Here is a 23360-nt window from a genome sequence, read left to right as displayed (position 1 = left end):
CCGCCCGCGCCCCTCCCCCGCCGGCGCGCACGGCTCCCGCCGCCCCTCCTCCGCCCGCCCGCCCGCCCTCCGCCCGCTCTCCCCGGCTCCCTCCCGGTCTCTCTTAAGTGCCATCGAGGGGCGCCGGGAATTGCAGCCAGTAAATCGCGTCCCACCACTCAGCAGCGGGGCCACCGCAGCGGCGCCGCCCGCGCCCGCCGGGAGCCCGCGCCGCCCGGGCGCCTCTCCAGGGCCCGCGAGGCCCGCCCCCCACCCGGCGCGGCGCTGCGCAGGGCCTGCCCCCGGGCCGGCCGGGGCGCGCGGGGCCCGCGCTGGAGGCGAGGACGCGGCGGCCGCGGGGCGCACGGCCCGGAGCGCGCGGCCCGCGCCCCCGCGCGCCCTGCCCGCGCCCGCGCCCCGCGCTCCGGAGCCCGGCCCCGCTGCCCGGGCTCTCCTGCGGGACAGATGCCGGCCCTCCGGCCGCCAGGGTAAGGGGACAGCGCGGGCGCGGCGGGAGGCGGGGGGTGGGCGCCAGCCCCAGGGGCCCGATGCCCGCCCAGCATCCGCGTCTGGCACGTGGGGGCGTCTCAAGTTCCCTCTGGAGGCCAGACAGGTGGCGAGGACGTGGGGGTGTGATGCTCAAAGGCTGGCACTTACTGCGCGCCTACTGTGCGCCAGCCGTGACCGTTCCTCTGAAGTAGGGGGTGTTTGTCCCCATTGTACAGATGAGAAAACGGAGGCTAAGAGTGGGCAAATGGCTCGCTCAAGGTCCCCAGCTAGCAAGTGGCCAGCCAGGATTTGCCCCTAGGGCTGCTTGACTCTACAGTGGGAGCTCACCCCTCCAGGACACTCACAGCGACAGAGTGAGCCTATGAATATTTCATTGTAGAAAAAAAGAAAAAAAAAATCATCCATTGTCCCACCACCATAATGCAGCCACTGTAAGCGCTTGCGTTTTTTATTTCAGCCTTGTTCTTTTTCCTCCTTTCCTTAAGAGCGTGTGCTTTGGGGTCAGTTGGACCTTGGTTCCCTCCTGACTGGCGCCTAGAAGCTGAGAGGTTTTAAACAAGTCCCTTAGCTCCCTGGCCTTGGGTCTCCAGCCTAGGGAAAAGGAGACACCCCCACGGTGCCCGAGGGGATTAGATGAGACCTGGTGGGTAGCCCTGAAGGAGGGGGAGGAAAAGGGGAGGGTCCAGGGTCCAGGGGAAGGGTCATCCATTCAGCTGGGATTCTAGGAGCATCAATTTAATGCGGAAGTAGGGTCAGGCTCTGGAATTGGGTGAGATGGGGGCAGCCTGGCCCACATGCTTCCAACCCGAGGGCTCTGTCCAGCATGGTGGGGCTGCCTAGCCACACACCCGACCCTTGGCAGGCCCCTGCCTCCTCCCCCAGTGTCTGGCAAGGGGACAGCCCCCTGGCTTCACCTCTGCCCAATGAGATGAACTACCTCCAGGAGGTAGTCTAGTGCTGCTCAGAATTTTGAACCCGGACCAACATTTGGGTCCTGGCATCTCCCAGCCCTGGGCTTTGGGGCCTTCTAAGACCTTCCCAGGCTCACAAGCTTAGCATCAGGCCCCAGTCTTTATCCTACCCTAGGGCTGTGACATCACTTGCACCCGGTACCCACACTGGAGACTCCAGGCCTGTGGCCTTCCTATCTGCCTGTCCATCCAGTCAGCCCTCCCGTCGTTTCTCCCCCAATTCCCCCTCTGCCCTGGACGCACCAGCCCCTCCTCCCCACCCATGACTGTCCATTGGGACGCCATTGCCAAAGCTGTCATTTTAAATGCAGCTCTGAGCTTCCAAACTCTTCAGCTGTCCACAAACCTAAACTAGGCCAACCTCCTGAGCCACTTTTCGAGGCTGGACCTCTCCTCTGAGTGGTCTCCCCTGCTTACCTCTCTGGCCTCACCCCAGGGAAGTGGATGTCCTCTGATCTTAGACCCCCTAAGCACTGGGTCTTCTCTGCCTGAGATGGTCTCTTTCCCACACATCCCCTCCCCCAAGTCTTCCAGCCTCCTGGCTCATCCTCAAGGCCCAGGTACATCCCCTCCTCCCTGTGGTCCTCCCAGACTCCCACCTCCTTCTCAGGCAGGTGAAGTGAAGACCTTTTCCCATGGGTGCCCCCAGCTCTTGGCAAATCCTTCCATTATTGCTCTCAATGTGGTAGGATGCTTCCATCTTGCCCCCCGCCACCCCCCCGACCCAGACTGGGAGAGCTGGGGCCCGGGTTGGTGTGTCCCCAGGGTCCAGCACAGGCCCAGGCCCTGTGTGGCCAGCTCACAGGTCTTTGAGGAATGAACACTGGGGAGGCTGGCAGAAGCGGAAGGGTCCGTTACAGGGCTCTGTGAATCCCCTTGAGGCTGACAAGGAGCAGATGTCAGAAGCCTCCTGCTTCCTTGGGAGTCTTCTGCCTGTGAGCAGGATGCTCTTGATTGAGGAGCCGAGGACTGACCCTCTGCCTTTGAGTTCAGGGGCCCAGGTCCTTACCCACCTGGATTCGCTGGGATGGTAACGGTGGGTGCTCAGGCAGAGGGGCCCTCCCTGGCCTGCCCCGGGGGTCTCCAGCCTCCCTTGCCCCATCTAGCCCACCCCTGATGTCCTCCCGGAGAACAGGGAGAGTTATGTCAGGGCCTCTGGCCGAGCGCCAGGGCTCCCCATGGAACTATAAATTGACCTGTCGGGAGAGGGAAGAGATTAATGTCGGCCATCTTCATTAGCGTGTCCCCCGGGGTGACGGCGGCTGCCCTAAGCTGGCTGATTGGAGAGGGTGTGAGTGAGTGTGGGGGACTGGGGGGTTTGGATCCCCCCCAGAAAGGCAAGGAGCAGAGGCCAGGGCCTGCCAGAGAGCCACGGCCTCCTCTCCTGCTGCTAGCAGGGCCGTCCCTCCGGCCTCTGCTCCTGGCAGCCGGCGCGCGCTTTGATGGAGGACCTGTGTGCTAATTGGGAGCAGAGCTGCGCGCCCCGCCGCTCCACGGGGCTCCCAGGCTGACACCGTCAGCTTCGCGGCATCTGCAGGGCCTTCATTAGAGGCTTTCTCCCTGACCAGAAAGGAGCCGGCTGCGGGCTGGTTGGGGGGGGCCTTCCCTCCTCTCCTTTCCCCTCCCCCTCCCCCTTCCCTTCTTTATTGCGTTGATGGGGAAGGAGGCAGCTTTGGCGTGTGGAAGAGATGATGAGGGATGGAGGCAGCCATTTGAGTTTGAGACCTTGCTGTGCGTCCTGATGACTCTGTGACCTTGGGTTAGGCCCTCGACCGCTCTGCACCTGAATGTCCTTGTCCCAGGAATGGGCATGTTTGTGCCCTCAGGGTGGGGTGGAGTGGGGTGGGCCAGGTGAGTGCTTGTGTACTTGTCTTTGGAAATGAAGGCTGGGCAGAGCCTGAGGCTAAGGCACAAACTGAGTCCATCTGCCTGGGGTTGAATCCTGGTGCTGCCACCTCCCAGGAGGCCCTGGGCCCTCTGAGCCTCAGTTTTCTTGTCTGGTGATGGCTGAGGGCCAGGGCTGGTCTCATATAGTGGAGGTCCCTTTCAGTGGACAGAAACGATGATCATGCTGGGTGCAGGCTACCACGGGAAGGGACTGCAGTAGCAGGTTGAGTGGCATTGGTTTGTTCCATCATTTATTCACTCATTCATTCATCTAGAACAGCCTCTTGCACAGGGGTCTTGTACCCACAGAGGCGGTTCAAATGTGGCCTTCCCCTCTGACAGTCCCCCTGGGGAAACAGACCTGGGAACAGATGGGGACAGGCCTGCATGAGCTGCTGGGTCCCTGGAAAGGCATCTCCCTGGGTCTGGGAATGTTTGGACAGTTCTAAGGTGGCCAGTGAGGCAGAACAGGTACGGAAAGGTGCATCCCTTCCTTACAGACCTTGTTTGTACCAGGTCTGGATATGGCAGGGGCCCAGCTAGTCACTGGGGTTCTGGCCTACTTCCCCCACCCCCTGACCCAGCTGTTGACCAGGTCAGGAGCAGATGGAGCTTTGCTGAGTATACAGGGACTGAGGCCCCCTTCCCAGGCCCATTCTTGTCTCGCACCCTAAAGTTCTTTCATGCATCCTGGGATGGTGGGAGGGAGATGGGCCCCACTGGATGCCTGAGGTTCTGGACTGAGTCTGTGCGTCAGGCTGGCTCTGTGAGCACCCGGCTGGCCAAGTGCCTGCCCCAGGCTTGGGATGGGCAGCAGTTGGAGCAGGGCCACACCCGGGATGGTTGAATCTCACTGTGACTGTGCCACTCACTAGCTGAGGGTCACTCTCTAAGACATATGGTTCTGTTTCTGCAAGCCTCAGTTTCCTCCTTTGGACAATGGGAATCCCTCAGTAATTGCCCAGCACATGCTGACGCAGAGTGGGTGCAGAGTGAGCGCAGTTTTTGTGGTCATTTCTGGCTCCACCAGCTGCCCCAACTCCTGACTTGGCCTTCCCTGCAGTTCGCTGCCCAGAGAATGCTGGTTCAATGGCTCTGGGCTTCTCTATGGCCCCAGATCTCTCCTTCAACAAGCCGGGGGGTACCAGGTTCCCACTGTGCCCTGCAGAATGTTTGAAGAAAAAGTGCGTAGCTTTGGATTCTTAAAACCCAGCCCTGAGTCCTGGCTCTAGATCTGTCCAGCTGCGTGGCCTTGGATACATCACTTAGTCTCTGTGTGCCTCTGTTTTCTCACCTGGAGCTGCAGTAAGGTGTAAACTGGTAACCACAGTGTAGATTGCAGTGACCAGTAAGTGCCCATCTTGTGTGAGGACGAGCACTGGGCCAGGAGTCTGAGCCTTGGGTGCAGCGACTGTCCCTGTGGCCTCGCTGTGTGACTTTGGTCCGGCCTCTTTGGGGGCACCTGTTAAGGGGGCCTGTGGCATCTGCCTGCCTCACAGAGCTTTTCTGAGACTGGAAAGACCCGGGGGTGGGGAGGAGAGGGACTGCTCATGAGAAGGCTTTAAAGGTCTGGATGCCTTCTGGAACAACCCTGTCTCTCTGGATGTAGATGACCTCCTATCTGAAAAATGGGACCAGACACCCTGCTCACCCTCATCCTTAGATCTCTGTGATTATGGCTTTAATCAGAATTTTAGCCTTTATATTTATAATGCATCTGAAGGGACTCCAGCCCAATTTAATACGAGATGTGTTGAAATATACTGTCATCGGGACTTTGATATATTAAGATTGCCCTTTGAAAGTCACGTGTTGAGAGGCAGATGATGAAGAGGTGCCTATTGTTGCCGCCTCGTGCCGTGCCCAGCCCGTCCCGCCTGGCAGCCTCCATCGCAGGAGCTGGCAACATGGCTGTCTGCCTCCGCCTTTCCCGAGCAGGCAGGAATCACTAACGCGTTAGCAGTTTCATTAAGACTCTCGCCAGCCTCCCCGCCTCCCTCCCGGGCCTCCTCGGTAATTATTTTCCCAGTCTTTCCACTCGCAGCCCCTGAGCGAGCTCTTCGGGATTGGCCGAGTGGCTCCCACAGGCCCGGCTGCCGGGAGGGACGGGGCTCTGCTGAGGGCCCCCTGGGTACCCCCCTCCCAACTCTCCACGCTGCCATTTAAGCTTTGTGTCCCCCTGAGGCCTCCGTGAAAATGCAGATCTGCTGCCTGCCAGGGGTGATGGTTAACCCGTTATTACACACCCAACACGTGTAGTTTCCTCTGTGCAGCCGACCTCCATTCAGACGAAAAGTTTCTCAGGCCCTCTTCTGGGGCTGTCATGGAGCGGGCACTGGGGACCCAGCTTCAAGGGGATTTCTCGTGCTGCAGAACCGTGAACATCCAGGGGGGTGGGGAGTCTCAGGGGACACGTGGAGACTGAGGCAGGAGTTGTGTACAGAGTAGGACCTGGGCCCAGAGGGTTTTCTTCCTGGGACCCATGCCCCCACTTCCCAGGGTGGGGCCCAATACCCCCTCTCTCTGGCCACATTGACTGGTGGAGAAATGGGCATGTGGCACATCTGAGCCAGTCAAAGGCTTCCCTGGAACTGTGACTCAGGGTTGAGTATGCAGGGCCTGAGACCCCCTCCCACGCCCATTCTGGCTTTGGACTCAGCTGTGATTGTTGAAACTAAAGGGTGTGAATGTGAGGCCACCGGCCACTCTCCTCCACAGCAGCGTTTAGGATGGAGGATTGCGGAGAAGGTCATCACGTGGAAGGAGGCAGAGCCCAGATGTGGATGGATCGATGACTTAATTTGGGCCTCTAGATCCAGAATGCCTGAAACTACCCCTGGAATTTTTAGTTACATAAAACCAACATGTTCTCTTTTTTGCTCAAGCTATTTTGAGTTGTGTTTCTTTCTCTTGCAACCAGTGATGTCCTGACTGATGCAGGAGAAGGATCAGGCAGGATTTTACAAAAGAGGAGACATTTTGAGTTGGGTCTTGCAGGATGAATAAGAGCTCATCCAGCTGAGAAGAGGGGGAAGAGCACTCAGGCAGAGGGAATAGCAGGTTTCAAAGGCTTGGAGGCACGAAAGCACAGGATGAGGGGGACACCAAGCATTGGCAGTGGCACCAGGACTTGTAAGCAGAAGTGACAGGCAGGGAGGTGGGGGATGGAAGCTGATGTCAGGCTGTGAATGCGAGGGTGAGGAGGGATGGGAGCTGAAGGTACTGAAGACTGGGGGAGGGACAGGCAGGATGAGAGGTATGGGTTTGGACAGGTCCCAGGAGGTGCCAGGGAGAGGATAAAGGGAAGAGGAGTGGCAGGGAGGGCATGGTGGCAGCGTGGGTTTGGAAATCAGTGAGAGGAGGCCACCCCAGTGTCAGGGCTAGAGAAGTAGCCAGGGCTAGACCACAGAGGCCTTGGACATGAGGCAGCAGCATCTGGAGGGCCCAGGAGCCCCTGATGTGGTCAGATCTGACTGCGCCATGGTGACTGGGAGTCCACGCACTCATTCAGTGCACAGATGTGTGGAATGCTCTGTGCCAGGCCCGAGGACACAGCAGTGACTCTTCATGCACAGCCACTGTGTTGTGCAACTCCCAGGCTGATGGGGAGACAGACAGTGAGCGAGGAAGAAGATGCATGGCAATGGGAAGCAGTTCTGTGCTGTGTGGTGGTGATCAGGGTGGGGTGCACTTGTGGGTACCGCTGGCCAGGGTGCTCTGGAGAGGTCTCTTCAAGAGGAAATATTTGAGTTGAGGCCTGAAGAGCGAGGAGTGCCAGCCATGAGGGAGGTCAGGGGGAAAAGCACCCTAGTCAGGGGCCCGTGCAAAGGCCCTGTGGCAGGTCTGAGTTTGTCTGGGTGTGGGACAGAAAGGAGGCCATTGTCACTGGAGTATGGTGGATAGGTGTGTGTGTGGAGGGGGGTTTAGGGACCAGACTGTGCCATGTGGGCCAGTAGGGCCCAGGAGGGGCCAGGGATTTTATTCTAAAGGTGGCAGGCACCCTTTAGAGGGTCTCAGTAGCAGGTCTGGAGGCAGAGACGGGTGAAGGAGGGAGATGGCAGTGGGGCTGGAACTGGGAGAGTCTATGTGGCATGGGGCGGTGGGGGAGGGAAGAGCCTGGATAGGATGCCTGGGATGCATGGAGGAGAAGGGATGCCTGAAGCAGACTTGAGCAGGGAGCACTCTGGCTGAAGTGCTTCGGGGACATCCAGAACTGAGGTCATCCAAAGGGAGAGGGAGTGGGAGCCGAGGCCCAGCCTGAGGCCTGGAGAGAGAGAGAGAGACTGTCTGGGGTGAGTTTTCCCACTGGCTACCCGAGCCATGCCAGGTCAGTCCAGCCTGGGTGTGAGAGCTGTTTGCTGCCCTGGACACACCCAGTTCTTGCCACCAACACCCCTCCCCCACAGATGCCGGCTGGAGCGCATAAGTGATGTCGCCTGCCGCCCGCAGCCGTGCCATCCTCTGCAGTGAGGAGTTCACCCAAGCTGCTCTGTGTTTTGGCGCCAGCTGGTTTGCTCGACTGGAGGAGGCCACGCTAATGGGGCCAAGGTCACAGGTTGCAGCCTGCACGGTGGCAGGTTGGCTCCCAGACCTGTGGGTGGGTGCCAGGACTGTGTTCCTGGTGTCTGTGGGCAGAGGAGGAGTGATGACTGCCCCCGAATTTGGTTGCCTACCACAGGTGGCCTCGGGGGTAAAGTTGGGCTGAGGGCCAGGCTGGTTGCTGGTTTGGGCAGGGCTGGGGGGTGATCTGAGTGCTGGGGCACCCCCTACCCAGAGCTGGCACCCTGGAGGGCTCCCTGTCACCCCCTTGCCACCCTGCTGGCCTCCTTGTCTCGTGTCCTGTGCTTCTGCTGCACTCAGAAGCTGCACTTAGAGGTCCCCAAAGCCCAGTTCTTTCTTGCCCTCAGGCCTCTGCCCCTGCTATGCCTTCTGCCTGGGACACTTCTGCTTTCTGCCCCCCTGCTGTCTGCTCAGAGTCAGGGGTAACAGATGCCCCCACTGTGTTCTCACATTCTCTCTGCCAGTCAGTATTCATTCAGCAAGTGCAGTCACTTAATAAGTATATTGCAGCCCTGCTATGTACCAGATGTGGTACTAATTGGGGGTGGGATGGGGAGAGGTACATTTGTGAATAAAACAGACCAGGTCCTGACCCTTGAGGAGCTCACAGTGGAGTAGGAGTGACAGACAGCAATCAGGTGAAAACGTGGCTGGTGCTGGCCTGTGGGCAGAGCTGTGTGGAAAAGCTGAGTGGTGCCAGAGAGACAGTGGGAGGTGCAGGGGGTGCTGATAGAGGCAGGGTGGCCAGGGAGCCTTTATCAGAGGGAGAAGGTGCCAGCCATGGGAGGTATGCGGGGAGAGCATCCCAAGTGGGACTCTTTGCTTTCTTGTCTGTTTCCCCACCCTTTATGCCTAGTGGGGACCAGCACAAAACTGGGATGTTTGTTGGGGCTGAGCTGATGTGAGCAGGGCCCCAGGAGCAGGAATGGTCTCAGATGTCCCCATGGAGCCCAGGTCCCAGGAGTGTAGGCAGAACCAAAGTCAGGCTGGGCTCCGGGCCCAGGGGGTGTACAGCTCTGGGTACTGGAGGCAGCCAGGGCCTGAGACACGGGATGGGATGTGGGGTCTTGGGTCCTGGTTCATCCTGAGGCCCTGCTAAATCCATCCATTGCTGAGGTCCAGAGCAAGGGTCCATTCCGACAACTCACACAAAGGACTAAAAATCCCATGGGACAGACAGACAGGACTGAGGAGCCTGTGTGCCTGGTGTCAGATCCTCCCCCACTTCGACTAGGCTGTGAGACCACACTCAGGCAAGGCCCTGAATTTGAGCCTCAGCATCCTCATCTGTAAAATGGGGATGACAGTTCCACCCTTGTGAGGCTGCTTAGAGAATTAGATGCGATACTCTCAGTGCAGCGCCTGGCTCAGGACAGGCGCCAGTGTGTCTGCGACACTGTTGTTCTTGGCATTTGCCGAGTGTGTAAGGGCTGGAGCGGTCATTGACTCGGAACCGTCTCCCTGCAGCCTGTCTCCTGCTCTGCCTCCAGCTCCTAAAACAGTGGCTGCAGCACACAGTGGCTGTTTGTTGACTGACTGAGTGAACTGGCTGCTTGAGTGAGCAGCCCCCAGGTGATGGGGAGGACAGGGCACAAGGGACTGAGCTGTGCCCAGTGGGCTGAGCGTGGGCATCCAGCCATCTAGCTGCTTCTTGACTCCTCGCTGGGGTGCCCTGGGACACCAAACCTCCTAGAGCCTCAGTGTACTCCTCTATAAAATGGAGCCAATGATGATTCTGACCCCAGGGCTGTCCCTGGGTTGTTGGCAGACTCATGAGAAAATGATATTAAAGGGCCGTGAGGACAGCTGAGCCTACAAATTGTTGGTGAGGTGGCCACCAGTCTGGTTTCCCAAGGCCACCCGAAGTCCAGGGGAGGAGGGTGAGATGTTCAGGCTCTGGACAGGGAAACAGGCCTCTCCCTGCCTCCAACTGCCCATGGTGTGAGGGGCACCTGGCTGTGCAGCCCCTCTGACACCAAGGGTACCATTATGTTGAGTCAGCTTTGTCTGGTGGCTCATCTGGGACCTTGTGAGCCTGTTCCCACAGGAGTCTGCTAAACTCCAGTCCCAGGCAGGGGCCACCCCTTGGCCTGGGTTCCCACTGCGCTTGTGCCTATGGTCCTGTATCCCAGTGGGCCCTTAGAGGAGCCACCGTGGTGAGTTGGTGCTCCTCCTGGAGAGAAGCCCTGGGCCAGGCCTGGCACATAGTGAGTGAGCAGGTTGGGCACCTGGAAGTGGCTTAGTACCTTCTGCATGGAGCAGTAGGCATACTGTGTGTTCCGGTCTCTGAATTGCTCTTCACTTTGTGGTGAGGGGCAGGCTGGCTCACAGGGGCCTGATATGAGGGTTTTTATGCCTTTACTCCTTTGCCTTTGAGGCAGGTGGAGACCACTGGTTCCTTACAGAAACTGAGGCCCAAAGAGGGCCAAGGTGTGGTGGAAGCCAGATGCTTTTCTGCTTCTGTGTGACTTACGTTCATGGTGCAGTGGCTGTCAGCCAGGCTGTGTGCACCATCCTCTAAAGCCTCTGCACAGCGAGGCAGCTCCTGCCACTGTCTGCACACAGCCCAGGTGCACCATCCTCTAAAGCTTCTGCACAGCAAGACAGTTCCTGCCACTGCACACAGCCTGGGTGCACCGTCCTCTAAAGCCTCTACACAGCGAGGCATTCCTGCCACTGTCTGCACACAGCGCACCATCCTCTAAAGCTTCTGCACAGCGAGGCAGCTCCTGCCACTGCACACAGCCTGGGTGCACCGTCCTCTAAAGCCTCTACACAGCGAGGCATCTCCTGCCACTGTCTGCACACAGCGCACCATCCTCTAAAGCTTCTGCACAGCGAGGCAGCTCCTGCCACTGCACACAGCCTGGGTGCACCGTCCTCTAAAGCCTCTGCACAGGGGGCAGCTCCTGCCACTGTCTGCACACAGCCTGGGCACACACTGGTCTCTAAAGCCTCTGCACAGCAAGGCCGCTCCTGCCTGTCTACACACAGCCCAGGTGCACCGTCCTCTAAAGCCTCTGCTCAGTGGGGCAGCTCCTGCCACTGCATTTTGCCAATGCAAAAACAGAGATTAAGAGAGGCAGAGTGATGCAGCCAGGCTTTTGTTTTTATTTTTTCCTGGAGGTATAACTTAATACAGAAAAGTGTACACTTCTTAAGTGTACAGCTATAGGTAGCTGTGTAGCCTCCATCCAGATCCAGACCTAGAACACCCCCAGCGCCCCTGGAGGCTCCCCCGTGCTCCTCCCCGTCAATCCCCACCTGCTGCCAGCAGCTGCCCCCACTTCTGGCATCTGACAGTAGAGGCTGGCCTTGTCCGTCTCTGCACTTCATGTAAACACAGTAGCACAGCATGGCCCCTTTCCTGTAACATCGTGTTTGTCTATGCTATTGCTGTATCAGAAATTAGCTGTGCCAGGCACGGTGGCTCATGCCTGTAATCCCAGCACTTTGGGAGACTGAGGCAGGTGGATCACTTGTCAGGAGTTTGAGACCAGCCTGGCCAATATGGTGAAACCCCATCTCTACTAAAATTGCAAAAATTAGCAGGGAGGCTGGGGCAGGAGAATTGCTTGAGCCTGGGAGGTGGAGGTTGCAGTGAGCCGAGATTGCGCCACTGCACTCCAGCCTGGGCAACGGAGTGAGACTCTGCCTCAAAAAAGAAAGGGCTGGGCGTGGTGGTTCACGCCTGTAATCCCAGCACTTTAGGGGGCTGAGGCTGGTCAGGGGTGGATCATGAGGTCAGGAGATCGAGACCATCCTGGCTAACACGGTGAAACCCCATCTCTACTAAAAATACAAAAAAACTAGCCGGGCATGGTTACAGGTGCCTGTAGTCCCAGCTACCTGGGAGGCTTAGGCAGGAGAATGGCGTCAACCTGGGAGGCAGAGCTTGCAGTGAGCCAAGATCGTGCCACTGTACTCCAGCCTGGGTGACAGAGCACAACTCTGTCTCAAAAAAAAAAAAAAAAAAAGAAAGAAAGAAATTGGCTGAACTGGGATTTGAACTCTCCCACTTACTCTCCCCGTAGGACCCAGAGTGCTGCCCCTGCTTACATTTCTGTCACCCTTGGAGTGAGACCCAGATCCTCCCACTGGCCACTCCTGCTCCAGCTCCTGCACCGGTCACTACCCTCCAGCCACATAGAGGGAACTTTGTTCTCAAAAGCCCTGAGCTCCTTCCTACCTCAGGACCTTTGCACTTGCTGTTCCGACCTCCCAAGCTTCTCCTTGCCTGGCTAATACCCTCAGGGCCCAGCTGGAGTATCACCTCCTCTGCCAGGCAGGGCCTTCCTGGTGCTTGTTATCAGGCTAGTTCACGCTTTTCCACAGTGCCCGTGTCATTTGTGATAGTATCTGTTATGCATCTGCTCGCTTTAGACAGTAAACTCCAGGAAGCAGCGATGGTGTCTGCTGAGCTCACGACTGGTCCCCGGTGCCTTTCGCGGGTTCATTCATTCTTCTTCCTGTCATCTGTTCCTTCAGCAAGTCCTGAGCACCTGGCATGTGATAGCATCTTGCTAGTATTTGTTGAGTGGATGAGTGGATGAATGAATGTCCATCTGTCTGTAAAGCCCATACTCTTTCTACTACATTCCATCATCTCGGATACCCCTCTCTTGGCCCCAGTTTCCCCAGTTGTCAAATGAAGGAACCAGACCTTCCCTTCCTGGCTAAGTTCAGATTCTGAGGATGTGAGGCAAGTGGGCTGACTTACAGCCCAGCTGCGCGGGGCAGTGACCATAGGCTACAAGGCAGGTTCTGCACCGCCCCCAGTGCCTGGCGGAGTACTTTCCACACCTGCACCACTAGAGCCCCCAGGCTGCTGTTGGGGTGCAGGGCTCAAGGCCTAGATATGTCAAGGGGCTTGCTGAGGCCACACATCTGACCACAACCTCAGGGCTCCAAGCTCAGCCTGCTGGGCCTCAAGGGCAGGAGGAGGGTCTCCTCCCCTCAAGGGTCTGGGAGGCACTGGGAACAGGGGTGGTGATGGGGGTCCCTGGTGGACCTGGGTTCCTGCCTGACTTAACCCCACATGGCTGTGTGGCTTTGGTAAGTCACTTTCTCTCGTGGGCTGTAGAAATGGGAATTGCCCCTCCCTGACAGGGCCTCTGAGGCTGACGAGATCTCAGGGAGCACACGGTAGGTCTCTGGGAGGCCAGCTGTCTCCAGGGCATGCGGTGGAACTGGGCCTCTGCCGGGAGCTGTGCAGCACAGTAGCTCGGGGCTTAGCGGCTTGTCAGCCAGGCGGGCGGGTGTCCTGGGGCCGGGTTTGATTAGTTCAGGTTGACAGTCGCGCTCTGTGGCGCTGCCGGGAGGGGAGCCCGTGATTACCCTAATGAAGCTTGAACGCAGTTTGTCATCCAAACAGCTGGTTCGTAGCTGTGCTGCTGCCAGCTGCCCGACTCAGCAGTGCAACCGCATGCCCAGGACCGCCCCAGCCCCGAGCAGCCCTGCCACCTGCTCGATGGATGACCAGGGCAGGGGGTGGCAGCCCTGGGTGGGCTGTGGGGCAGCCCCAGGGGAATGAGATGGGCCACCCAGGGGTGGGGGACTTGGCAGAGCCTTAGACCAGTGAAGCAGGGCAAATTCTCAGGACATTCACAGGCAGCCGCTTATCTAGGCCTCAGTTTCCCCATCTATAAAGTAGTATGGGTGACCTTGCAGCTTCAAGTTTCTGAATTCAGGCTGAACTGTTGCCTCCTCTGGGAACGCTTCCTGGACTCCGGGCTGGATCAGGAGCCTACAGGGGTGCCCACAGCCCTCAAGGCAGGCCCTGCCACCCTGATGGCCGTGTGTTGTCACTGAAGGTTGAGAGTTGTCATGTCTCACTCATCTACTCATTTATTTATTCATTTAATAAATAGTAAGAACACATAGCAGTGAGCAAGACAGTCCCAGTTCTGCATTCATGGAGTTTTCAGTCTGGTTTGGGGGAGACTCATGGGGCTGTGACCTCATCTAGGGGCTAGGGAAGGCTTCCTGGAGGACATAGCATCTGACCTCAGAACAACCAGCAGGGGAGAGACACAGAGAAGAGTGTTGCAGGCAGGAGGAACAGCATGTACAAAGGCCCTGAGGTGGGAGGGAGGGAGCAAGGTGTTTGGAGGGATGTTGGGTGCCGGGGACACTCTGCAAACGTCAGTGCCTCAGGGACTTATTCCTGCCCTGTGCTCAGCAAGTTCACTGTGATGCCCTCTCATTGACCCTTTCTGATGGCCCTGGAAGGAAGGATCACTGTTTCATGCTGCAGATGAGGAAATTGAGACCCACAGCTTAGAAGGCAGTGCCCTCCAGTCCTCTGCAGCCTCCAGCCTGCCTGGCAGCCCCCTGAGAGGCCCTGGCCAGGGGCTGTCTGCTCAGCCTGGAGTGGAATCTGCAGGGGCACTCAGATGGGGTGGGAGTGGGCCTGGGTTCCCGTTGAGGCCCTAAGCTCTTGCCTGGTGGAGGAGGCCAACAGGAGGGGCCCACAGGCAGCCCAGGGCCTCTGCTAGATGGTGGGGCAGGTTTCCTATTACTCTGGGCCAGGACCTACCTGTATTTGAACTTGGTGGCCCCTGGTGAGTTCATACTCCCTCCACCTCCCACTGAGCCCACAGCCAGTTCGGGGCCACACTTTCCCACTTGGCTTTGCTTGGGAATGGGGCGGGCGGGCAGGGGGAGGAAGGGGACTCAAGCGGGGAGCAGCAATGGAGTGGGCAGTGGCCTGCAGCCCCAAGAGCCTCTGGCCTCCCCCATGGCCAGCCCTGGGCTGCTTCCCAGTTTCTCTGCCACCGTCTATGGCTGGGCCACCCTCTCAGCCCTCCTGCATCCCTGCAGTGGCCTCCTGGGTGGCAATCCAGCATGTGTCTACTATGGTCATCCCAACCCCACCTTCCATCCTGTCTCCTTGCTTTTTCCACCCCACACCGTACATGGCTCCCTGTTACCACTGCACAAAGCCCACGTTCTGACTCGTCATTCATGGCCTCCCAGCCTCGAGCCCCGCTTCTCTCCTCCTTGAGCCTGCTCGCCCCTCTCACTTTGCTCCTGAATATCCATGGTCTCTTCCTCCTGCAGAGGTGAGTGTGAGGCCCTGAGTCCTACATGGCCATTTGTCCTGTGGCCATTCTCCTGGCAGGTGCGTTCAGGCTGGACGCCAGACTCGCCAGGTGCTCACCCCTATAGCTGGGCAGACGGAAGCAGCCCTTGGCAGCCTGTGTGCTGGGGATGAGGATGGTTTCTGGCCTTGCTGCGGGAAGGGAGGAATTCCCTCCGCTCTGCTGCCTCCTTATCACTGCTTGGTGTGACTGCACTGCCGCCTGCCCGAGACAGTGCTGGTCCTGGAAGAGAATGGTTTATCAGATTCTCTCCCGGGCTCTTGGAGACCCCACCAGTCTCTGTCCTGGCTCAGAGAGGGAGTGGGGAAATGAAATGAACAAACGGGGCTGCAGAGTGAGCTGGGGGATGCTAGGAGACCCGTGTGGACAGAGCAGGCCCCAGCCGGCCTGGGCCTGGGGTCATGTGGTTCGGGCGTCTCAGGCTTCCCACACAGTGGACAGGGAGGCACGAGGCTGGAGAGAGCACCAGGATGCTTGAGGCTTGCCCTGTCCCAGCCTGTGATGTTCACCTGGGCTGCCCTTCCCTGGCTAAGACCTGGGGTAGGGTCTTTCCCCTGGTCTGGGGCAGGCCTTAGCAAAGGGGTTTAGTGAACGAGTGAACACTGACATTCCCGAAGGGGTGCTGAGCCCTGACTGTGTGCCAGCACCTGGATTAAGCATTTCACATGTGTGATCCCCTTGACTCTACCCACAACCCTGTGAGGTGGCGTGGTTCTCCCTATTTTATAGACCAGGAAACGGAGGCACAGAGAAGTTAAGTGACTTGCTCAGGGCATGGGGGAGTGGATGAGCTGGCATTTGATCCTGGGTGGTCTGAAGCTAGAGCCTGGACCTGCAACCAAGAGATGAAGGTGGGAAGGGGGTTGGACAGGGGACCAGGCCAGGTTCACGGGAGCTGTGCTTGAGCCCTGTGGGATTGGGGACTGCTGGAGCCTTAGAGCTGAGCTGCCTCCACACACGCCCTCAGTGGGCTTAGACCTCGGAGCCACGTGCCTGGACCCTGAGAGCACCCATCCCGTCTTGCCTCGGGGAAACCCACAGGACGCCCCACAGGGGCTGCTTATTTGCTGGAAATATGTTCCGGAGAGCTGGGCCCTGCAGAGGCTGTGTCCAGTCTGGCTGGAGTGGACAAGTGGGCAGAATAGCTAGAGACATGTGGTTCTCCTGCAGAGAGAGCAGCTCATGCCCCTTGCATGGCTGAGCCTGGGAGGGTGGGTGGAGAAGGTGCATTCGTTCAGTTGAGAGAAGACAAGTCCTGACCTGACAATAGTAATGGCAGATCAGATGCTCATGGAGGTGAAAGTAACATCACAGCTGACACAAGGGCTGTGAAGACTGAAGGAGGTCAGGGAGGCTTCCTGGAGGAGGAGGCCCAGAGCTATGATGGGACAGAGGTAGGAATTAAATGAGGAAGCAGGGAACAGTGTGCAAGGCTAAGAGAAAGCCTGTGCAAAGGCCCTGCTATAATTTGAGGCTGGGGAAGGCAACCTGTGTTTTTTGAGCAAGAGGGTCTGAGGGCGGGGGTGTGGTACCTGATGAGCTGGGCCCTCTGCGAGAAGTCACATGAGATGTCAGACATGGACTTTTGGATTTTGTGAATCTGGAATGTCCTCGGAGCCCCAGACCTAGAAGTCTCAGGGTTCACAGCCCAGCTCCACCTCTTCTTCTGCTTTCAGTCTCAGGTAAGGAGGGTGCCATCTCTGAGCCTCGGTTTTCTCATCTATAAAATGGGCTCACTGTCCCATCAAAGCCTGCACGTGAGGACTCATTGTGGGAATGTATGTGAAGTGTCTATTCGAGGTGCCCTCCCCCTCACGTGGGAAATGAGTGAGCCGTGTCTCCTGTCCCATTTCCTGGGGTTCCCACTCACCCTTCGGGCCCAGATGCAGGTTGGTGGAGAGGCCTGTGCCCTGCACCTCTGGTTTCTATCTCATTGGCAGGTTGGGGGAGGGGGAGTTCATGGCCAAGGTCAGAGGTGCCTTCCCTCAGCAGGGTCTTCTGAGGGCCATGGCAGGTGCCCACCGCTTCGCCTTCTGTTCCTTCAGCACGTGGCCTCTCCCCACCTGGGGATATATTCAGGAAGAGTTGGATCTAGCAGCATTCTTAGCTCCTGTGCCAAGGGCATTGCCATGGCCCCTCTACCTCAGTGCCAGCCTCCAGAGTCAGCCCTGGGGTAAACCCCGGCTTATCTCTGTGGGCACCCAGTGCCTCTGCCCCCTCCCCTCCAAGCTGGGATATAACCCCTCACCTCATGGTTGCCGCGAGGGTTAGAGTCTCTTGGAGAAGTGCCTGGCACACAGTCATCATTGAATACGTGATCATTCTTCTCCTTCCTGATCTGTTGCCAGATCGTGTCACGCCGTGGAGAAAGATCTGCCCTTTTCTCACCATAAAAGGCATTCCCGAAATGCTTGGGAAAGGATTAAGTGGCCGAGTGGCTGCTGCAGAGCAGGGTGCTTGTGCCCAGCGCTCTGGCTCTGGACTCACCTGGCTGTGTGACATCAGGCAGGTGTGGCCCTCTCTGGGCTCTTCTTTTGAAGATGAGCAAGGTTGATGCTGCTCTGGTGGAACCCCCTAAGAGAGAGGACAGGACAGCTCTTTGCCAGTGTAAAGGTTCTGTCCACACTACAGTTATGGTTTTATAGATGAGGAAACTGAGGCCCAGAGGGGTGATGTGCTAGCCTTGGGTGGCCTGGCTAAATGGCAGGGCTGAGCCTGCTACCTGGCTCCCTGAGGCTTTGAGTCCAGGGCTCTCGCTGGTGGCCCCCATCCTTACCCAGAACCTGGCATCCGTTAGCTGGGCACAAATGCCTGCCCTAGATTGAAGAGCAGGGAGTTGGAAGCACGTCACAGGCCAGATGTCCTGTGACAATAACCAGAGCAAGACAGATGCTGGTGCCCGGGAGAAGCCATGGCTTACTCACCTGAGGACAGCAATAATAGCAGTGCCTGTGCCTCTGAACCCCGCCAACCCTGTGAGCTAGGGCCCTGATCCCCACTTTCAGCATGAGAAGCCGAACCTCAGAGAGGCGTGCTGGCTCCAGGCAAGTCGGCTGCAGAATGGGGCTCGGAAACACGGTGTCTTGCTCCTCACGGCTTCCACTTCCCAGCTCTGGCAGGTGACGGTTCCCTGTCCTTTGTAGCCTCAGGGTGCCGTCTTTGGGTGCAGCCCAGCTTCTGGACTGTGAGCTCCTTGAGGGCCTCCCTTTGTCCTGCCTACCTGGGACGCCTGGCACGATGCCCAGGCCGAAGGGCTCACTACACGGACCTGGGCAGAATTGGGTGAAGTCTCATGGCTTCCCCTCCCCTCGAGCTGGTGTGACTTGCCACCGTGTGCATGAGTACTGCTTGGGCTGGTGCCAGTCCTGCCTCTTGGGAGAGGAAATCAGGGTTTACTGGGCAGGAAAGGGTGGTCTTGCTGCGACAGTCACGTGGGCCTGGCCCCGGGGGCCCCATCTGTTGAGGTGAGGAGAGGCTGAGTGGAGGCCACTGGGCAGAGGCACTTTTCCTGGAGGTTTTGCCTCTCAGAGCCAGCCTGGGGGTGGCTGCTGCCGCCCTGGGCTTCCAGGGGAGGAACATTTCCTCGCCTGGCCCCGTGCCAGAATATCCAGGGGCACACAGAGGTGGCGGCTCCAGCACCATAGAGTATCTGTGCCCAGTCGGGAGGAGGCCCAGAGGAGCAGAGCTCTGGTTAGCGGGGCACTGGCCCAGCAGCCTGAGCACGGAGAGGCATCTGGAGTTGGGGCTGCCGGCAGAGAGCTCAGCGTACTCCCACCTGCCCATACATTCAGCGGTTTCCTGAGTCCGAGCAGGGCAGGAAGACAAAGAGGGAGCGTCCGGGTCTGCACCCTCAGGCACCAGGCGAGGGCCAAGGGGAGAACCCAGTTTTGGGACGAGGCATCCGAGCCTGGCTTCTTCTGGCCTCTCCTCGTCCACAGACCTGAGGCAGGCCGTATTCCCCACGTGCCTTGTATTCCCTCTGGGCTCTGGGTCCTCACCTGCAGGATGGAGATAATGAGACTCCCCAGGCTGCTGGGAGATCAGCTGAGACAGTGGCTGTAAAAGGACATTAGCAAACCACACCATTCAGAGCAAATGGTGGGGATTATTTTCTTAAATGGTGGAGATTATTTTTTCTCAAGTGGTGGGGATTATTTTCTCGGATGATGGAGATTATTTTCTCGAATGGTGGAGATTATTTTCTCGGATGATGGAGATTATTTTCTTGAGTGGTGGAGATTATTTTCTCCGATGGTGGAGATTATTTTCTTAAATGATGGAGATTATTTTTTCTTGGATGGTGGGGATTATTTTCTCGGATGGTGGAGATTATTTTCTCCAATGGCAGGGATCATTTTCTCGAATGGTGGGGATTATTTTCTCTAATGGTGGAGGTTATTTTCTCGGATGGTGGGGATTATTTTCTCGGATGGTGAAGATTATTTTCTCGGATGGTGGAGATTATTTTCTCCAATGGCGGGGATCATTTTCTCGAATGGTGGGGATTATTTTCTCTAATGGTGGAGGTTATTTTCTCGGATGGTGGAGATTATTTTCTCCAATGGCGGGGATCATTTTCTCGAATGGTGGAGATTATTTTCTCCGATGGTGGAGATTATTTTCTTAAATGATGGAGATTATTTTTTCTTGGATGGTGGGGATTATTTTCTTGAATGTGGAGGTTATTTCTGCTATCACTACTTCTGTTTGTCTCCCAGTTTCCATTTCTCTCAAGTCTTATCAGGCCTAGTGAAATTAATTAATGTTTACCTTTTACCCTCACTGGTTTATTCATCTCTCTTCCCTCCCACACACTTTCCCTTGATCCCGTTCCCTTCCAATAATAATAACCACCATCATCACCACCATCACCATCACCACCACAACCTCCATCACCATCACCACCATAACCTCCATCACCATCACCACCACCACCATCACCACCACCACCACCACCACCACCACCTCCATCACCACCACCACCACCTCCATCACCACCATCACCACCACCTCCATCACCATCACCACCACCACCGCCACCACCACCTCCATCACCGCCACCACCACCACCACCACCACCACCTCCATCACCACCACCACCACCACCACCACCTCCATCACCACCACCACCACCACCACCACCACCTCCATCACCATCACCACCACCACCGCCACCACCACCTCCATCACCACCACCACCGCCACCACCACCACCACCACCACCACCTCCATCACCACCACCACCACCACCTCCATCACCACCACCACCACCACCACCACCTCCATCACCACCACCACCACCACCACCACCACCACCTCCATCACCACCACCACCACCACCACCTCCATCACCATCACCACCACCACCACCTCCATCACCATCACCACCACCACCGCCACCACCACCTCCATCACCACCACCACCGCCACCACCACCTCCATCACCACCACCACCGCCACCACCACCACCACCACCACCTCCATCACCACCACCACCACCACCTCCATCACCACCACCACCACCACCACCACCACCACCACCTCCATCACCACCACCATCACCACCTCCATCACCACCACCACCACCACCACCACCTCCATCACCACCACCACCATCACCACCACCTCCATCACCATCACCACCACCACCACCACCACCACCTCCATCACCACTACCTCCATCACCACCACCTCCATCACCATCACCACCATCACCACCACCTCCATCACCATCACCACCACCACCTCCATCACCACCACCACCATCACCACCACCTCCACCACCATCACCACCACCTCCATCACCATCACCACCACCACCACCACCTCCATCACCACCACCACCACCACCTCTATCACCGCCACCACCTGCATCACCACCACCACCACCGCCACCACCACCACCACCACTGCCACCTCCATCACCACCACCACCACCACCACCACCTCCATTACCATCACCATCACCACCACCACCCCCATCACCATCACCACCATAACCTCCACCACCACCACCACCGCTGCCACCACCGCCACTGCCGCCACCACAACCACCGCTATCACCACAACCACCGCCACCACCTCCACCACCGCAACAGCTCACGCTACCATTTAATCCTCACAGCCTTGGAAAGTAGGTACAGTTGTCATCCCCGTTTTACAGATGAGGAAACAAAGGCTCCAAGCTGGGATTCAAACCCGGTCCCCCAGCTCCTGGGTCTGTGCTCTGAGCCGTGGTGCCCACAACATCTCGGCTTTTCCTGCATTTCTGCCTCTGGGAAGAAGGTGTGGCTGCACTCAGCCAGCGATGGCCAGAGTCTAGTCCCACCACCACTGCCTGCTCTCCCAGCCTGCTTCCCGCTTCTCCTCCCTCCCGCCTGCACTTCCTGCTTCCAGCCTTTGCATTTGCCATATCCCCTGCCTGAACGCTCTCACTTTGGAGCCCTGCGTGGCTCGGGTCAGCTGCCACCTCCTCCCAGAGACCACGCCTGGCTGACTGAGAGTAGCACCCCCATTTCTTCCACTGTCATCCTGTTCCCTCAGCTGACAGGTGCCCCCTTCCCTGTAATGCTAATGACCTCTGAGGGCATTCCTGCTCCAATGTCCTTGGAATCCAGTCGCTGCTATCTGAGTGGCCCCCCCACGCTGGCCCTGGCTGCCAGTGCCATCCTGCCATCCCACCTGCCCTTCCACGAGGCTCAGACCCTTCCAGACTTGAGTTCTGGAGTGGGTTGTCTAGTGAGGGCTTTGGCCTCTGAACAAGAGGCCAAAGGAAACAGCCAGGTGGGCCAGGTGCGGTGGATCACACCTGTAATCTCAACACTTTGGGAGGCTGAGGTGGGTCACCTGAGGTCGGGAGTTTGAGACCAGCCTGACCAACATGGAGAAACCCCGTCTCTACTAAAAATACAAAATTAGCCAGGCGTGGTGGCAGGCACCTGTAATCCCAGCTACTTGGGAGGCTGAGGCAGGAGAATCACTTGAACTTGGGAGGTGGAGGTTGCAGTGAGCTGAGATCGCACCATTGCACTCCAGCCTGGGCATCAAGAGTGAAACTCCATCTCAAAAAAAAAAAAAAAAAAAGAAAAAGAAAACAGCCAGGTGAGTGATCCAGACCTGAGCCTGGGGATGGCGAGGCTTCCCACTGCCAGGAGGCACGTTCATTCCCTCAGGCACTCATTCATTTACTCAGGCACTGATTCATTTACTCAGGCACTCATTCATTCCCTCAGACACTCATTCGTTCCCTCAGGCACTCATTCATTTACTCAGGCACTCACTCAGGTGCTTACTCACTCACTCACTCACTCACTCACACTCCTTTGGTCACTCAGCACTGGTGTGTTAGGAACCTTCCTGCTGGCCACACACTCCATGCCTAACAAATGCTGAGCCAGTGAATGAACCAACATCCTTCCTCTCCTCGGTGCAGCCTTTCTCAGCGCAGTTCAGGCCCTGCCTCCTCCACGGGAGCTCCTCCCCAGGGAGACCCTGGACCTTCACTGCTGACGTGTGATCTTGAGGAAGGGCCCTGTCTGTGGCTCTGACGACTTCCAGCAGACCCCTTCTCTCTCTGACGGCTGCCGGGAAGCCTGAGCCAGATTGGCAGCGAGCCTCTGAAAGGCCCTTATGGTGCGTGCTGGGCTCACTCCCCAGGGTCCTCTTATACATCTTCTGAGTGTTCACAGCTGCCCCTCCAGGCCCGCACAGCAAGCCCTCAGTAAATCTTTACCGAGTGAACGAATGAATGAATGAATTCTTTATTCTCTCTGCCTCCCTTAAGTGCCACTGCCTGTTTTGTGTTTCCTCGGATTCTTTTTGAATGAGAAAGGAAGAACAAGAACAATAGCAATATTAATAACAGCAGCCGTAATACCTGCTCATATTTATTGAGCAATTGCTGAGTGCTGGGCCTTGTTCCAAATATTTTACATGTATGAATTCATCTCATTGTCCCAGGCCTGTGAGGTGGGTGTTAGTCTCCCTACTTTTTTATTTTTATTATCTTTTTTTTTTTTTTTTTGAGACGGAGTCTCGCTCTGTTGCCCAGGCTGGAGTGCAGTGGCCGGATCTCAGCTCACTGCAAGCTCCGCCTCCCAGGTTTACGCCATTCTTCTGCCTCAGCCTCCCGAATAGCTGGAACTACAGGCGCCCGCCACCTCACCCGGCTAGCTTTTTGGATTTTTTTTTAGTAGAGACGGGGTTTCACTGTGTTAGCCAGGATGGTCTCGATCTCCTGACCTCGTGATCCGCCCATCTCAGCCTCCCAAAGTGCTGAGATTACAGGCTTGAGCCACCGCGCCTGGCCTTTTTTTTTTTTTTTAAAGATGGAGTCTCGCTTTGTCACCCA

At 57.4% G+C, this 23360-nt stretch overlaps 1 protein-coding gene across 1 annotated transcript in view; it reads left to right on the top strand.

Moving 5' to 3' along the window:
• The first annotated feature begins 363 nt into the window (after positions 1-363).
• LOC105464348 (transcription factor 20) overlaps positions 364-23360 on the top strand; it is a 188489-nt gene continuing 165492 nt past the window's right edge. Inside the window, exon 1 of the mRNA XM_071080663.1 lies at positions 364-467. The gene's annotated coding sequence lies outside the window, so the exon portion shown is untranslated. The remainder of the gene's footprint in view (positions 468-23360) is intronic.

Source organism: Macaca nemestrina, chromosome 15 (assembly GCF_043159975.1).
Source record: "Macaca nemestrina isolate mMacNem1 chromosome 15, mMacNem.hap1, whole genome shotgun sequence".
NCBI classification, from domain to species: domain Eukaryota; kingdom Metazoa; phylum Chordata; class Mammalia; order Primates; family Cercopithecidae; genus Macaca; species Macaca nemestrina.
The sequence above is the reverse complement of the archived record's forward strand: the minus strand, read 5'-3'. Positions and strand labels throughout refer to the sequence as shown.